At 54.1% G+C, this 13,494-nt stretch overlaps 1 protein-coding gene across 1 annotated transcript in view; it reads right to left on the minus strand.

Annotated features, from left to right (window-relative positions):
• The window catches only part of RUNX3 (RUNX family transcription factor 3), a gene marked incomplete at both ends in the record, with an annotated part of 62,887 nt that overhangs the window by 29,635 nt on the left and 19,758 nt on the right, over positions 1 to 13,494 (minus strand). The window lies entirely within an intron of this gene.

The following is a 13,494-nucleotide window of genomic DNA, read 5'->3' on the forward strand; positions in this document are numbered from 1 at the left end:
GCCGTGGGGGCCTCAAGGCCGGTGACATCCAGCGGGGAGCTGCCCCAAAGTGGCTTCTCACTGCCCCTACCTGTCCCGCAAATTATTTTGACCCAAAAGCCTCCAGCGCATAGGAGATTACGCGCGAGCCAGAGGCCTCTGAAGCTCCCAGCTCTGCGCGACTTTCCTCCCGGCCCCGGTGGCCCCGGTGCCAACCTGGGGACAGAGGGAAGGGTGTCCCTTACGCGCCCTCATCGGCTTGGGGGCGAGTAACCCCATTCCTCTCCGCTCTCCCCTCAAAATAACTTTCAGCATCTCGCAGGCCTCGCTGCGTCGTTCTTCGTTGTGGCGGCCTGAGGGTCTTCGAAAAACGCGATGGGGCCTGAAAAACGCGAGTGTTTACCCCCGCCCCCCGCCGACCCCGCGCGCACGTAAACACTGTCCTGCATCGTGGAAGAGGACGCGAGTCCCTGGTGAGAGGAAAACTGTGCAGAGAACGCAGGAATGGCTGCAAAGCTAAGGGCCCCTTCTTCCAAAGGAGGGAATTTTCATCCACCATGTGGATGCAAACTGGCCCCCGCGGGTCCACGCCCACCTCCTCCCGGGCGGTGCGCTTGGGCCGCGCGGGCAGGGACCAAAGACAGCTCTGCCGAGGCACTGCTCGCCAGCCCTGGGTCCTCGCGCCCACTCCCGGCCGCGTGGCCCAACCATTCCCCGGCGGCAAGCAGGCAAACAATCCCTCTCCTGCCTCCTAGGCCGGGCGAGCGGGCGTAGGGACAGGCTACATCGAGGAGGGGAACTGGAAAGATCAAGCCGCCATTCACACTGGATTATCGCCCCCAGATGCGCTCCCTGGAGTCTGGGGAACGAACGCGTGCAGAGTCTCCCCGCCGTTTTGCAGATCGGGTTGGATATTCGTTGTTTCCGGCACTCGACAGGTGCAAAACGACCGATTCCAAAACTCGGGAGCAAAGAAGCATAGGATCTGAAGGTGGCTGCAAGATCTCGCCCTGGATCTGACCCCGGCCCATCGCGCGCCACTTCGTCATTGCCAAACGAAATCAAGCCCTGCGTCCGCTCCAGGGAGGACCGGCTCTGGCCCAACCTCGACCACCTGGAGAGCTGATCCCCACCCCTGTCGGAGCCTCACGTCAGTCCCTCGGGCCATTTAGAGAGCAGGGACGACGAAGGTCCCTCACTGGACCTTTTTATAGAGCCCACACGTCGGAGGTGCAGATCGCCGGGGCTCAGGCCCTCTCGCTCACGTGAGCGCTGACACTAGCCGCAGAACTAGAAGAAAGTGAGGAACCGGGACCTTGGCGCATCCAACCTCTGGGAGCTTCCTGCCAGGTAGGGCCCGGGGCCAGGGAGGACGGGCGACGCCGCACTGCCCTGGAGCGGCTTTGGGGCCAGGACCCGCTGCATCTGGGGTTCGTAAATTCGATTTGTCGAGTGGTTTTGGTTTGCAGCCATGCCCTTACTTGTCTCTCCGCCTGATTTCTCCCTCTCATCCTACGGCGGGTTTACAAATGGGTTTCCTGAGAATAGGACTCCTGTGGATCTTGGCACCTGGCACAGGACCCGTCATGGCTCAAGCCCTAAGGAAGGCGCTCGCTGCCAGTGGGCGCCAGAACCAGGGAACCTGGGTTGTAGACGTAGGAGGTCGCCGGGGCCGCCGGGGGAGGAGCAGTTCCGAGATCCACCGCTAGTTGACGCCTGCACTCTGCCAGCCGTGGAGATGCCCCGACAGGCTCTGCGCACAGATGTGCGCCAGCTGCGGTCCCGCGTTCAGGCGCCGCCGGCTGCCTCCTGCAAGCTGCCCCTTCTGGACAGACCTCCCGCCCGATTCCTCACCATCTGTGCGGCTACGTATCGGACAAACCAATGGCCTTGTGGTAGACCAGAGGCTGCCCTCTCCGCCCCCTATGGACAAGGACGCTCTCTGCCTTCGCATCTCGGACACCGGAGGGCTCCTGCGCCCTCCGATCCGCTGCAGAACGTTCCCTCTGGCAGAAATGCACAGTACCTTCCTGTCCTGTTCCGGAGCACCGGGGCCGAGGAGCATTCACAGAGGAAGAGACCAGCTCTTTCCCAATTTCAACCTAAGGCAAACCTACTTTGTCCCCACCCCAGACTGACAGACCTAGGGTCACACCTCTCTCTCTCCTTCTCTTCCCACCCCCGCTCTCCCCATTTTTCGAAGGACAGTTACAGTTGGAAAGCTCCCAGTCCCCAAGCTGGGACACCCAGTTACCCTGTCGCTTCCCCATCTTATGTGGACAGTCATCTCCTCTCCTTCTTCTCTGGAACCGATGGACAAACAGCCCACCTAAGGGAACGCCAAGTTGTCCGCAGCAGGGCGAGGAAGCCAGGAGGTCTGGACCTACCTTGGCCCAGAGCTGGGTAAACAGGGACACAACCTGGAGCCTGCGGAGTCTGGGTTGTGGGAGCCACTCCTCCCGCCAGTGTCCTCCACACCTGGAAGGGGATCCATGGGGTCAGAATGACCCTGTGTCGGGCACCCTCCTCCTGCTGCAGGAGAATGTCTAAGAGTGCGCTCCTAGTGCACTCCGGTAGTGAGGTGCCTGCATGTCTCTCCCCTCCCACCAGAGAGAGCGCTTCTGAGGGCAGGTCTGATTCCTAGGGAGTCCCAGTGCTTGGGGAGGGGTGAGGACCTCCCAGCTGTGCCAGATAGTGGACATATATGCTCTGGAAAATCTTCTAAGAGGTCCATTGGCTGTGGAAGGAGCTTTGGTCTGCGGTTCCACTGCCTGAGTTCTTCCACCACCTACCGTGATCTAGGGAAAATTGCTTAAAACCTCTCTGAGCCTCATCTGTTTTGTCTGTATAGTGGGGGTAATAACAGTGGCCTCCTCATAGAACTGTGTGTAAAGTGCTTAGCACAGGCCTGGCACATAGGTGGTGCTCCATCCATTCGAGCTGGCACTGTTGTTTATACTAAAATATAAATCCTGATCACCCCTTGTCCGGGGCCTTTGGCAAGTCCCTTCCCCTCTCTGGGCCTCACATTTCCCATTTGTGAAATACCCAGTTCCCAAATTCAAAGCTTCCCCAGACTTGGAACCTAGTCCTTGGCAATCCTGTCCCCCTTGGTTCTCCTGGGGGTGGCCTGGGGGAACTAAGGAATGTCCAGGCAGAGACAGCTTGCAGGAGGGTTTTCCAGCAACCATCATAGGGCTGCCGGTGCGTGGATCTTGAGGACTCACCTTCCCCAGGGCTCTCAGACCCTCACTCTGGAAACCCACTCGCCTCATCCCCTACCTCCCCACAGACACTTTCCCAAGTAGAAACTGGCCTCAGCCAGCACTGTCAGCCCTCACGCCCTCCCCAGGAGGCGGCTGTTCCCTTTATCCTGAGTCTCATGGGAGCCCTAGTCCAGTGAACAGACAGAGGACAGTCATCCAGAAGCTAATGGTTTCTCCCAGCCCGACCTCCACACCCACTCCAGAGAGACCCATGGTGAAACCTGTTTCTTTCCTAGTGCCCTGGAACCCAAGGTGGAACATTCCTGTCCCTCACTGAGCCTCAGTTTCCTCTTCTGTGAATGGAGGTCATTCTAATTGCTCCATTTCACAATCTGGAGGGGAGGGGCATTGTGTTTCACCATATCAAAAATACCATCAATTGTTCCATGTGAAAGAAAGAGAAAGAGAATGCTGCTAATTAAACTAGGATTTGTCTGTATCCTTATTTCAGATATGTATTTATACATATGTAAGTTTTATTATATATGCTACCTATATATCATATATTAAAATATACATATATAATTAGTGAGAAAGGGTCATGAAAAACAGTAATACGGTTGAGGGGTTGCTGCCTTCGGAGTTGGGAGCCTTCACCCCCAAGAATCCATCTCTGAGGCCGTCCCTCCTGGGCAGCCTCTCAGGAAGGCTCCTGCTGATGGGGCTGGAGGAGGAGGACAAGTGGCTTCTCAAATTGCAGGATTTTTTTTTTTTTTCTCTTTTGGAAAGGACCAGACTCTGAGGGGCGGGAAAGGGAGCTGGGGAGAGCATGGTGAATAGGACACAGCTACAGCCTCTGCCGTTAACTGGCTGTAACTTTTGCCCAGGGTCTGCACCTCTCTGAGCCTTGGTCCCCTGGACAATAAAGTAGGAAGAGCAGTAACAGCCATGTTGGCTGAGGTGTTATCATGTCCAGGCACTGTGTTTGGGCTTTAAGTGCGTCTTTCAATCCTCATGTGTACGTGGTAGGTGTTACGCCCATTTAAATGAAAAGAAACATTGCTCAGGGTTTTCTGGGCCAAGGAGGACAAGCACCAGATTAAAAGCTCAATCTGACTCAAAATTCGGGGAGGAGGCACCTCAAATGGTTATATACGTTCCTCCCCCCTCCCCCCACCAGTGGTTAAATGAAGAAATGGAAGAGCCCAGTGTACAGATATTGAAAGAGCTCAGTACGGTTAGCTGTGATGATGGTAGGGGAGCTAGAGGCAATAAAATTTGTTAAACAGCGGTGGACTTGGAAATCAGCAGACCCTTCAGACTCCAGGAAGCGAGTGCAGGGGTTGTCCGCTCCCACAGCCTGCTCTCTCTTCACCTTGGAACCGACTCTCCTGTGAGGAGGCTGACTCAGCTGTAGTCCCCAGTTTACAGATAGGAACACTGAGGTCCAGAACGCGGAGAGACTTGACCTGAGTCACCAAGGAAGAAGGGAGACTTGGACGGAGCTCCTGCAAGTCCAGGGGGCAGCACCACAGCCGGGCGTCCTGACCTCCGCCCACCCTGCTGGAACCCGCAGATGGAGCCGCAAGCCAGGGCTACAGGGCGTCCCTCCAGCGCCCCCTCCCGGCCAGGTGCGACCCATCGCTCCAGGGGAAGTGCCCCGTCTCGCTGCAGGCCTCACTTTCGCCAGCCTTCTAGGCTTTGGGCCTGCTCCCCGCAGTACCCCAGATGATTTCCACTGTGACCCCAGGTTGGAGCCTCAGGAGGTGCCGGCTCCCCCCTTGTCCCTGCAGCCGCGGAGCCCCCCACTCCCACTCCCACCCTGCTGTAGCTCCCCTGGGAGAGGGTGCCCAGCTTTGGGAATGTGAGAGGGAGGATGGAGGGCAGAGGGGTGGTCTCAGCACAAGCCTGGCCGGGGGAGAGGAGGTGGCCCCATCAGTAGCCAGGGAAGTGGATTCTGGCTTTGGCTCCCACCACTGGGTCTGGCCTTCCTACCACCCTCCCTGTTCCTCACTTTGGTCATCTATAAAACGGAAATAATTCTGGCTGTGGTCTATGACTAACAGTTGCCCTAATTTATTGGACTCCTGCTGTGTGCTGGGAGTGCTACCCCAATTATCACTAACCCTTATGAGGCTTCCACAGGGTAGAGATTTTGTTTTCTCCACTTTACAGGTGGGAAAATTGAGGCTCAGAGAGTAAAGAGCTTCTTCCCTTTGGGCCTTAGAACCTGAGAGGTTCAAACAAGAGTCTCGAGGGCTCTTCTTCTTCTTCTTCTTTTTTTTTTTTTTTTTTTTTGCAGGATCGTAATTCTCCCACCAGGGATTGAACCTGGGGCCACAGCTGAGTTCCAATCACTGGACCACCAGGGAAGTCCCTCGAGGGCCCTTCTTTTTTTTTTTTTTTTTTTTTTTGTGGTATGCGGGCCTCTCACTGTTGTGGCCTCTCCCGTTGCGGAGCACAGGCTCCGGATGCGCAGGCTCAGCAGCCATGGCTCACGGGCCCAGCCGCTCCGCGGCATATGGGATCCTCCCAGACCGGGGCACGAACCCGTATCCCCTGCATCGGCAGGCGGACTCTCAACCACTGCGCCACCAGGGAGGCCCGAGGGCCCTTCTTTTAACATGACTCCTCGCCACAGAGCAGGGCTCTGTCTCTGCTCTGCTGGCTGGTCACAGGGCCTCCATCCACAGCACTGGGTGGGTGCCAAGCTCCTTGCTGGCAGAGCCATCAAATCAGAGGACTCTTCTGTTGGGGGGCAGGGAAGAGCAGGAGAATGGTGAGAGGGGCCTGGATATCTTGGAGCCCAAGGGGGGCTTCAGGGAAGGGTGTGGCCTTTCCCCAGGCCCAGGATGGAGGTTCTGCTCTGGCAGTTAAGGAAAGGGCTCTTCTGAGTGGCTGTTGCCTCTTGCATCCCCTATAGTAGAGGAAACACAGGAGGGCTTTCAGGTTCAAAATGCCTCCAAACCTTAATCAGGTGGCAAGAATAGGAGTCCAAGAAATTGGTAGTCCAAAAACCAATTTTTCGAATAGGATTGGAACCACAGGGTTAGAATACTGAGCTTTATTAATCATTACTGACAACAGTTAAAGCTCATCTAGCCTCACAATACTTTTATGGGGGAGGTACAGTTATCACCCCCATTTTACAGGTGAGAAAACTGAAGACAGAGAGGTTAAGTAATTTGCCCAAGGACACACAGCTGGGAAACTGTGGAGCTAGGATTCCAACCAGGCAGCGTGGCCCCAGAGCCCACGTTCCTAACCACCACGCTCTTGTTCTCATGGACCAGAATCAGTTGCTTGAAGTTACAGTCATGGAATAGAATTAGAATTCTGGCATGAGAACTGTGGGTAGGATTCAGAATTTTATAATGTCAGACTCCACAGAGCTCTGAGGTATCATATCCAAATCTCCTATTTATCAAATGGTGGAACCAAGGCCTAGGGAGGGGAAGGGTCTCACTCAAGGTCGCAGCTTTGGCCAGGAGCAGAGTCTGGAGCCCCCTCTCACCACCTCCCACTGACTGTGCTCCAGGGTGCCTTTCTCTCCATGCCACCTCCCCCCATGTCTGCCCACCCAGTGCCTCCCGGGCCCAGCCAGTCCCATTAGGGATTTTCCATCGCCCCAAAAAGGTCCTAATGACTATCAGTCCTTGTGAAGCCTTAATTAATCTCAGAGGCTGATGGCTCTGAGGAGACTGGGGGCTTTGGCCTTACGCAGATGAAGATTACGGCTGCATTTCATGTGGTGGTGGAGGAACGCCTCAGACATTCCTGCCAGCAATAAAAGCCACATGGCTTTCCAGCGTCGCCCTTGGAAAAGAAAAAAAGCGCAGCCCTTCGCGGAAAGAAATCAACTATGTGCTGTATGCATGGCATGAGATAAAAACGGGGCAGGATGAGGTGGGGAACAGTTGGTCTTTTATGTGGGCTCCGATGGCCACCGAGAGTGGCAGGGCCCAGCGGTCGTGATCCCAGCTGCAACCCCGGGGGAGAGGGGTAGCCCTCTGCGAGGTGGTAGAAGCCACAGTGGCAGGGCCTCAGCCCCTCAACCTGAACTGAGTTTGAGCCGCCCCAGATGTCCCACAGGCAGGGCCAGCTTCCTGGGCCCATGACCCATGCAGTCGCACAAAAGGGCCTTGCAATTGGATTCATGCTCTGCCGTCACTGCCTTGACATTCTTAATACTTTTTGAACAAGGGGCCTGCATTTTCATTTTACACTAGGCCCCTCAAATGATATGACTGGTCCTGCCCACAGGTCACCCCATCAGCCCATTGCCTCATGTCTCCTGGCCCCTTCCATGGGCCCAGGCCTGGGGAGAGTGTTTTTTGAGCACCTATATTGTCTGAGGTGAACTTTAAGACAACCTCGTGAATTGGGCAGATGTGGAAACTGAGGCTCAAAGAGGCTTCCATGCGGCAAGGAAGCCTAGATTTGGAGTCAGGTCCCTCTGACTCCAAAGCAAGTGTCTGAACCACTCCCCATTCTGCAGTCTTTCATGTTCATCATGCCCAGTGGGGTTGGTGATGCACATGGTCAGGCTTTTTTATTCCCAAATAACAGAAGGGATAATTGAGGCCTGACAAGTGAAGGTACTCATGGTCATACCCAGTCAGTGGGGAATGGGTCCCTCGGTCCTGGACTGGGCAACAGTGGACCTGGGCCCGGACCCATAGGGCTGAGGGGGAGGGGTGTCCCAGTTTTATAGTTGTTTGTTGCACTTGTAAACTTTTAGCTCTTCTGTGTGGGTCATTGCCTTGAGTCTGGCCTTGGATGTAGTGGGAGTCCTGGCACCCCTCCCCAGCTCTCCATCCTAAACATCTAGAAGTCCTTCTTTGTGACTTCCTCCACTCTTTCATGCTCCAGTTTTCCTCTGCTACCCTCATTGGTTGGGGAAGCAATTGTGCCTTATACCTTGATAAACTCAAAGGGCTTCCAATCCTCTATGAATCATAGAAAGTTGGGGCTGAATGGAGCCTAAAGGTGGTCATGACTTATGACCTGGCTGCTGGCCCCAGGGGAGCCATCCCCTTATTCCTTGCTGGGTAACCTCAGGCAAGCCCCTTCCCTCTCTGGGCCTCAGACACCCCATCAGGGAGAGAAATGTATTAGCCCACACTTGATCCTCAGGAGGACTGTCCATCTTCAATGTTCTAGAATTCCATGTTAATCTATGACTGGGGAAACTGAGGCCCAGGCAAGGTCATAGACTTGCTCAAGGTCACACAGGATGCTCACTGGCAGCTGGACCCAACTCCGAAGCTCCTGCCTGATAACCTAGCTTTTCTCTGCACAAACCTTTGAAGGGACCAACTCTGGTCTTGTCCTCCTTCCCCTGCTCCACAGGCCACCATGGCCTGTCAGGCACCTTAAGTGCCCAGGTCTGGAAGCCTCAGCTAAGGGTCCTCTTTAGGAAAAAACGTGCCTGGTGATGGTAATGTCCTTTTTTTCCCACTCACATTTAGGTTGTGTCATTGTTTCCATAATAAAGACCTCTATTCCAGGTGTTATAATTTGGCTAGAAAATGGGGAGGAAGGGTCAAACTCTAGGACCCAAGGGGCAGGTGAGGGATAGAGCGCTGGAAAGCCAGGAGAAGAAAGATCTTACTGGACCCAAGGCACACAGGGTACGTGTGTGCACGCACACACACACACACACACACCTCTTCTCATGGGCACACTCACACAGCACACATGCTCAGGGGCACACTCACACACACTCACTGGCAGCTCACACTCACACATCTATGTGGACAAGTCCTCATGGAGGCCAACACTGCTAGGTCACAGCCACACATGTAAACAGTTAAGTGTATGTGTGTGCAAAGACGCTCACAAGGAGACACATCTGTCTGTGTCAACACTCACAGACCCATTAGTGTAGACGCAGATAGGCCTCCATAGGCACACGTCAAGTGCATGTAGACACAGACCATGCTGTGGACAGAGCTACATGCAAACTTTGAGGCAGGTGTGGAGTAAGGGCTCAGAGCTTGAATTTGTTCTCTAGCTCAGCTCTGGGAGGAGTTGAACCCTGGCTGTGGAAGTTTCTGCTTCTTCTTAGTTCAGGGGCATTGACTCTCTAGGTGGTTGGTGAGCCCAGGGCTTTCACTTCCCCAGTACCTAACTGTTAACTCCTTCCTTCCCAAATGTTCCATGGAGGTGAGGGGAGCCTGCCCTCTTGGTCCAGAAAAAGGTAGCTGTTATATGAGGGTTGCAGGGAGGGTCCCTGAGGCAGCCTGGGCTGGAGGGCAGAGCATGAGCCTGGGGCCCCAAAGCCCTGGGGTCAGGTTCAGGTTGAGGGGCCCTGGACATGACACATCACCTTCCTGAGCTTCAGCCACCTCACCTGTAAAACGGGGCAATTACTGCTGCTCAAAGGGGGTCGTGAAGGGGCTTCTGGCTCACATGCAAACTCAGAAACAGCAGCTGCCACAGCCTGACCACCCCTGGAGGGTGAGTCACCCTGAGCCCCCTCTTTTAGGGCCTAGGTGACACCCCCAGGGACCTCAGCATGGGGAAGAGTATTGAAGCCATGTCATTTGATGAACTGTTAAAGCAACTGGGAACTTTGTCCTGGGGAAGAGCAGGCCTGGGGCTGAGAGCTCTGCTTTCAGATCTCTGAAGAGCCCATGCGTGGCAGGGGACCATGCGAATGCTGGGGATGGAACTATGGCCAGTGGCTGTTGGGCTCCATATGAGGAAAAGAAGCAGAGACAGAATGAGACATTCCTCTAGAGGTAGAGAGCTCCCCGTCATGGGAGGTATTCAAGTTGAGGCCCGGATATTGTAGAGGGAATTTAAATGTTGGATGGGGCTGGAGGCTGGACCAGGTACCAGTGTCTAGCCTAGGTTTGGCTTGCAGTAAACATTTATTGAACAAATGATAGAGTGAAACCAAAGTTCCATCTGTGACCTGACAGTCTGTGATGCAGGGTCTACCAGCTCTGAGTTCTCACCCTGGCATCTTTACCTGCTAGTGTGTGACCTTGGGCCTCCTCAAGCCTCAGTCTCCTCATCTGTAAAATGGGGAGAATTGACCACCTTCCATGCTCTTCCCTCCAAGTAAACTTTAGTAGTTCAATAGCTCACATCTTTTATTGCTGCCTTTCAGTTCATTCCAAAATGACTGCTCTTATAAACAGAAAATGACACTGAAAGCAGAAAGCATACAGACAAGCAAGATGATGGTTAACACAAAGACCAGGAGAGTGGTTCCCCTGCCCTGCCGTGGCAGGGAGAGGGAGAAGGAGGGATGTGATTGGGAAGGGGACACTAGTGGGAGCCCTAAGGTCCACTTAGTGGGTTTTTGTTTTTTTTTAACATCTTTATTGGAGTATAATTGCTTCACAGTGTTGTGTTAGTTTCTGCAGTACAACAAAGCGAATCAGCCATATGCATACATATATCCCCATATCCCCTCCCTCTTGTGTCTCCCTCCTTATCCCACCCCTCTAGGTGGTTGCAATGCAGCTGCTCCCCACTAGCTGTCTGTTTTACATTTGGTAGTGTATATATGTCAATGCTATCCTCTCACTTCGTCCCAGCTTACCCTTCCCCCTCCCTGTGTCCTCAGGTCCATTCTCTACATCTGTGTCTTTATTCCTGTCCTGCCCCTAGGTTCATCAGAACCATTTTTTTTTTAGATTCCATATATATGTGTTAGCATACAGTATTTGTTTTTCTCTATCTGACTTACTTCACTCTGTATAACAGACTCTAGGTCCATCCACCCCACTTAGTGGGGTTTTTTAAAAGCTAGGTGGTGGGTTTATGGATGTCTGTTTTATTATTATCATTTAAACAATATTTATATACACTCCCTGTTACTATATTTTACAATAAAGTATTTTAGGAGAAAAGCAAAAGGTAAAAAAGTCCTCCCTCCCCGAAAAAGCCATCCCTCCCCGAAACCTCTGAAAAAATGATTGACAAAAATGCTGAAATTTGCATAGAGTTGCAAAACTGCCCATGGTGCATCAAAGTTGGAGAGTGTGTATTCTTGGCCAAATCACTGTTTCGACCAGATTGTCCCATCCACCAGCTCACTCAGCTGAATCACCTGGTGGCCTTGAAGCCATCCTCATCATGGCAGCCCCCCCATGTGGAGCATTTTGGGGTACCCAGCCCCTGCTGAGCATGCTCCCTACTGAGCTCCTTAAATCTTACCAACAGCTTTCTAGGTACATGTCATCGGGCCTGCTTTACAGGCGAGGGACTGAAGTTCATTGAGTAAGTCTCCTGGACCCAGCTAGGAAGGGACAGAGCTGGGATTTGAATCAAGATCTATTGATGCTGAAATTGTGCCCTGTTGTACGCAGCAGCCTCACCCCAGGGGCCAGGCCCTTCAATATAATAACTAATGATATCCACACTTCACGTGTATTACTTCATTTATCCTCACAGCCACCTTATGTGTTAAGTACCCTTATTATTACTTCCATTATAGCACTAGGAAAACTGAGGCACAGAAAGCTTAATAAGTTGCCCCGGTTCACACCTCGGGTGAATGTCAGAGGTGAGCTTTGAACCTAGGCAGCCTGTGCTGCCCTGCCAGGCCCATGGGGAGTACAGACGTCATGGACACAAGACAGAGCTGTGGCCCGGGGTCCACAGATGACCCCCAGGAACCAAAGGCCAGCAGGAATGGATGGCTGGGGTTGGGGCACGCAGTAGGGAGATCTGCTCCCAGAGTGACACCAGCCCGATGGAACGAGCTGTGTCTGTCCGTCTTTGCCTAACAGGCCTGTGGCCCTTGGGGAGGTGCTGAGAATGTGGGCAGAGGCAAACAGAGGCCAGAGCAAGCTCATAAATCCCTGCCTGGCGTGTCTGGGCCACAGGCTCAGACACCAGGCACTCTTTGTCATTTGCTGCTGGCATGAGTTTGTCCCTGGCAAGAATGTGACGTTCATCACCTGTGCATCTCTGGGTGCCCCTGAGTGACTTCTGGAATGGGATCATAAAATGTGCTCAGACCCTGGGTGGGGGCTGCACCCTCTTACTGCCATATCTCTGAACCTCAGTCAAATCAGGGGTGGGCTTGATGCTCTGAAAGTCCTTAGCTCACAGAGGCCTGGTCCCATCCTAGAAGCGCAGGGGGAAATGTTCCCAGTCCTATCCTCGGGGAGCCCTGCACTTGATGGGGGAAGAGCTGGGATGGAAAGGAAAAGGAGAAATAAGCAAAGGAAGGAGGAGGCTCTAGCTAGATTCATTCAGTCAACAAACATTTTTTGAGCACCTACTATGTGCCAGGGGTTATTTTAGGTGCTGAGGATACAGCAATGGACACGACAGCTTTGACTCCAGCAGGGAAGGCACAAGATAAACAAGGAGGCAAATACATAAACATGGAGATAGACAGTGGGTGGTCACTCATTCCTTAGACAGGCGGGTCAGTGAAGGTCTCTCGGAGGAGGTGACATCTGCGCCGAGACCTGAAGGTTGAGGAGACTCAGGTGGAGGAAGGGAGAGGGAAGATGGGGGGAGGGCCCACAGCACGGCAGGAAGCAGCTTCTCCCACCTGCCTTCTCCCACCTCCTCTGCACCGGGCATGTCCATGAATCTAAAACTTGTTTCCCCTTTTCTCCCTTTTTGCTTCTCCCACAATAGCCCTGAGAACCAGATGGGGCGAATTGAAGTAGCCTGACCTAGAGATGAGGACACGGAGGCTGGAGATGAGAGGGGCTTGTACTGCATTCCTTTGTGCCCCAATGCCAGGACCCCACCAGGCCCCATACCCGGCCTGGTGCTCCTCAGGCCGGCCCCACTGTCCAGCATGTTCTTCAACCTCCAAGTCCAGGCAGGCGGCAGCCAGAGTGGAGTCAGGCCATGGGCACCGCTCCTCAGGGGTCACGGGGCTAGAAACGTGGGCCGCTGGGCAGGGCCTGGGAGGGACGGCGCTGGGGGCTGTGCGCCCGGCCCTGATTGGAACAAGGTGGCAGGCCTGGGAGCCCAGCCGGGCTTCACTGATCTTGCCTGGTGTTCTAGCCACCGGGCGGGGCCAGCACCGGGCAGGCTGCCGGTTTTCCCAGGTGTGGGAACACCCTGGGGGAATGGCCTTTCATGTGGCTGTGGGGTAAGCATGCCACCCAGCACGTGGGGGAGGCCAGGGCATCGGGGGCACGCTGGCAGTGTAGGGGCCTTCCGGAGACTTGGAACCCCACAGCCGGCCAATGTCAGGCTCCCGGAGACCGGGTCACAGACTCCAGGCTCTGAGACACTGCGAGAATGGTGGAATCTTTGTCATCGGAGCTCACATTTACTGAGTGTTCACTGTGTGCCAGGCACAGTGCTGAGCACGTTA

This window comes from Hyperoodon ampullatus (assembly GCF_949752795.1).
Source record: "Hyperoodon ampullatus genome assembly, chromosome: 2".
NCBI classification, from domain to species: Eukaryota; Metazoa; Chordata; class Mammalia; order Artiodactyla; family Ziphiidae; genus Hyperoodon; species Hyperoodon ampullatus.